The sequence below is a fragment of the Echinops telfairi genome, unplaced genomic scaffold (assembly GCF_000313985.2).
Source record: "Echinops telfairi isolate 266 unplaced genomic scaffold, ASM31398v2 ScPeMD7_7457;HRSCAF=8495, whole genome shotgun sequence".
Lineage (NCBI taxonomy): Eukaryota > Metazoa > Chordata > Mammalia > Afrosoricida > Tenrecidae > Echinops > Echinops telfairi.
In genome coordinates this window covers 29,382,166-29,386,431 of record NW_022111357.1, presented here as the reverse complement: position 1 = coordinate 29,386,431, position 4,266 = coordinate 29,382,166, and positions in this window count along the sequence as shown.

The following is a 4,266-nucleotide window of genomic DNA, read 5'->3' as shown; positions in this document are numbered from 1 at the left end:
TTCTCGACCGCAGTGGTCCCGCTCAACAATCCCACCAGCAATGGGGGAGGGTTCCTATTTCTTCCCACTCTTGCCAACACAGTTGTTTCCTGTTTTGGGAATCCTTCTCCCGGATACTTTCATGATCTCATTTTGTTTTGACAGCGCCTCAAGAGGCAGATGCTGTTGGAATCCCTTTACACAGATTCAACAACTGAGGCTCGGTGGGGTTAAGTCACTGGTTGAAGGGCGTACAGCAGAGCCAAGGACCCACACAGCCTGAGCCCAGAGCTCAGGTGCTTGCTTTGTGCACTCCCTGCTGCCCCATCCCTGTTGAAGACTGGGTCCAGGGACAGTGTGCAAAATACAACAGGCCCTTTGAATGGATGGCCTGCTTTTTGTCCAGAGCAGGCTGAGACTCCACCATGGTCATGGTCTCCAGGCCCCCACGCAGCCCCCACAGAGCTCTGGTTCCAAGGGGCTGAGGGCTCCGCTCAGGACTCCTTTCCAGGAGAGCCCCCACCAGACAAAGGAGACCCCAGCCAATGGGCTTCCAAGGTCATCACTGTCTGGAAGCAGCAAGGAGGGAGGAGGGGAGTCTGGAGAAGGGAGGGTTCCAGGCTCTGAGGGACCCACCTCTCAGCAAAAGCCCAGCACTCCAAAGCTCGCCTCGGAGCCTCCACTTCCCACCTGCTGACCCCCAGGCTCAGGCCATGTGGCTTCCGCTGATCCCCCTGGGAGCTGACCACCCTTTGGTTCACTTGAGCCCACCCTCTACCCCTTGCTCCTGGTCTGGCCACGGAGATAGGCCTTCAGCACCAGGGTGATAGGTGAGGTGGGGTAACTAGAGCTACAGCTACTGTCCCCTCCCGAGTACAGGGCTCAGTCCTCCCCTCTGGAGTGTGCGCCCTCCTGTGCTCAGGAAGTTAGTCTCCGTCCAGGAGGAAGTGGCTCCGTTCGGTGGGCAGGGGGCCAGCCCCCTTCCAGACCCAGACTGAGCACCAAGTTCCAACCCAGACCTGGTGTTTTAGCTGGATGGTGCCCAGGCTGCTGGGACCCTGCGGGCACAGGGCAGGAAGATGTCCGGACTCGGCGGTCCTCTCCTTTTATGGGCACAGAGACCATTTTCCAAACAAAAACGAGGTCACGTGGTTGGAAACAGGATTCTTTCCTTATCTCTGAAATTATTTTCATAGAAAGTCTGCCAGGGTATAAAAATTAGATGGCAGTTAACAAATCTTCGTGCCAAGGAAAGAAAAACAGGCCTGAGGGCCAGAGGATGTAGGAGAGCCGGGGTCACATTAACCGGGCAGGTTGTGAAGTTGTGACGTGTTCTTCCACAGAGGGCACGGGCCCAATCCTGGGCCCCGACATTGGGCCGCAACGGCCTAGGCCCTAGGCCCTGGGCAAGAGATGGGAGGGGGAGCCCCAGGCCCCACTTAGAGGGGATGGTGACCCATGAGGTAGCTGACCCCTCCCCTCCTAACTCCCGCTTCTGGCTGTGAGAATGTCTGACCGTCCTTGGGTGTTTTGCATGCCTTCACCTAACTTGTGTGTTCTGCAAATTATCACTGAGTACTTGGAGGGGGCACTGCACTAGGCTCCAGGGATGCGGATGAGCAAGATGGACCGCACTGCCCCCTGGTGGACCTTGCACCCCATGGCCCAGAGCTGGGAGGAAAAATACAGATGAAATTGATTGATGGGGTGGTTAGGACGGGTGTTTGTCACCTGCAACGGAACCGCACCCTGTTGCCAGCATTGGCTCCCTTAGCATCTGCCCGACTCGGGGTCACCTTACACACGAATGGCATGTCACCGAGGCCTGCAGATCCTCAAGGCCACCCGTCTGTTTGAGCCCAGGGTTGGGCTGTCGTGTCTGTCCGTCTGTCTCATGGGAGGTGCCCCTGGCTTTCACTGACCTTCAGCTGGGTGCCCACACACTGGGCTGCTGACCTCCAAGTCAGCAGTCGAAAAACACCACCGGCCCTCGGGAGCAAGGTGAGGCTTTCCGCTCCGGTAAAGAGGTAGAGTCTGGGAAACCCACAGCGGCAGGGCTCCCCTGTGCAAAGCGTTGCCGTGAGCCGCAGTCGACTCAGTGGCAGTCAGTGTCTTGTGGTTGTGGTTGTTGTTGTTTTACTTTACCAGACACGATGTCCTTTTCTAGTGATTGATCTTTCCTGATGGCGTCTTCAGCGTTCCCGAGACAAGACGTCTCACCATCCTCACTTCTAAAGGAAGGTGACCAGATTGTAACATTGGTAAGGCGGGACACCATTGATAAAACTCATAGCCTGGCCAAATAGCCACATGGCAGCCGAAAACTGTATGCCCTAGCTTGTCGTGCATTTTTTCCAAAAATTGGGACTTTTTAAAATGCGCGGGATGCAGGAAAAATTGTTCAAAATCGGGACTGTCCCGCCAAAAGCGGGCCGTCTGGTCACCTTATTCTAAAGGATCACACCTGTGGATGAAAGAACAAATTCGCCCCACGTTTAAATCACCACACCTTGACTCACACCGTTTCGGAGGGTGCCTGGCCGCTCGGGCTCAGCGGCTCCCACAGGCTGGGTTGGCAGTGCCCATGCTGGGCTCTGCCACGGGGAGCCACGTCCAGGCCACTCGTGGATTCAGTCTGTCCTGCGTTGTTGGATTGCCAACCTCAGTCCCTCGCTGACTAATGGCTGGGGGCTCCCTCAGCTCCTGGCCCAGTGGACCTCTTCCCTGGGCAGCTGGCCTCCCACAGAGCAAGCGAGAGAGGGGACAGGAGAGGAGGCGTGAGGCTGAGAGTAAAGCCTGTTGATGAGATCTTGGCTGTTGGGGCCCATGGTCCCCAACAAACAACCACCCCCTGCTCCCCCAAAAAAACACACTATGATCCCCAGCAGTTCCCAGCCCCGCCAGGGGTTGGGTGAGTGAGTGAGAGACATGACACATGTTCATGAACTTCCCAATAAGCCCACCCGGATGTCGGAAAGAGGCAGGGGATCAGCTGGGAGCCAACCGTCTAGTAAGGGGGGTGGTCTCAAGAGTGGGGCACTGAAACAGACACTGGGATAGAAGGTGACAGGAATGGAGGCTCGGGAGGTGGGAGCACCAGTGAGGGAGAGGGGCTCAACTTGGACCCCTGGGGGGTGTGCCAGGCTCAGGGACCCTCCCACACAGGTGGGGGCTGGATTCCTCCCCTACCCTCAGAGGACGTCCTAACCAAGAAGGTCCCGTTGGATCTTTCCAACCTGCTGGGCCTCAGGTCCCTCTGTGGTCCACATCACTGCCCACCTCCCACTCTGCAAGGAAATGGCCTGGCCCTGGAGACCATAGACCCTGCCAGAACCACTGGGGCCCTGACCTGGGAGAGGCTAACACCCAGGTGAGGTCTTGCCTGGGTTAGGCAGGCTGGCCTAGGATTTGGGGTCTGAAGGTGGGGCTCCAACCCCCCTTAGTTTCTGGACATTTCCTTATGGATTTGGCTAGCTCAACACTGAGACCTAGTTTGAATGAAGCTGTCACTATGGTGTGACCTTGAAGAAGTTAACCTTCTGTGCCTCAGTTTCCCTCCCTGTTGTGGGAACAGAACATCATGATGGGCATAAGGCACTTAGCCCAGAGCCTGATTGTGCCTCTAGCCCTCCCAGAGAGAACTGCATCGCAGCTTAGGCCAAGCCCGGCTGATTGAAGGGTTAAACACAGAACACAAACTCACTGTCATCGAGCTGATAGCGACCCCGTAAGACGGGGAAGAACTGCCCTGGCAAGTTTCCAAGGCTGTAACTCCCTGTGGGAGTAGAAACTCTTGTTTCTCTTCCACTGAGCGGCTGGTGGTTTCAAACTGCTGGCCTTGCAGAATGCAGCCCAATGGATAACCATTATGCCACCAGGGCTCCTAAAATTAGAGTAAGGGAAAATGGTGGTGAGGAGGTGGCGGGAGGAGGCCCGGACCCTTGGTGGCAGAAGCAGGGAGAGGGGAATGAGGAATGTTCAGGCCAGGTCTTGTTCCCATCCCCCACCTCCTGAATTTTATCCCATTCTCACCCCAAGAAGTGTCAAGTTGGCTGGGCCATGATTCTAAGTGGTTTAGCAGTTGTGTAACGATGTAGTTCTGAAATCACTACCCCTAATGTGATGTGATGTAATCAGCTTCCATGTGTGGTGTTACAGATCCTGCCGTCTAGTCTACGTGTGAATGACGTGTGCGAAGAGCTTCCATGTGTGGTGTTACAGATCTTGCGGTCTAGTCTACGTGTGAATGACGTGTGCGAAGAGCTTCCATGTGTGGTGTTACAGATC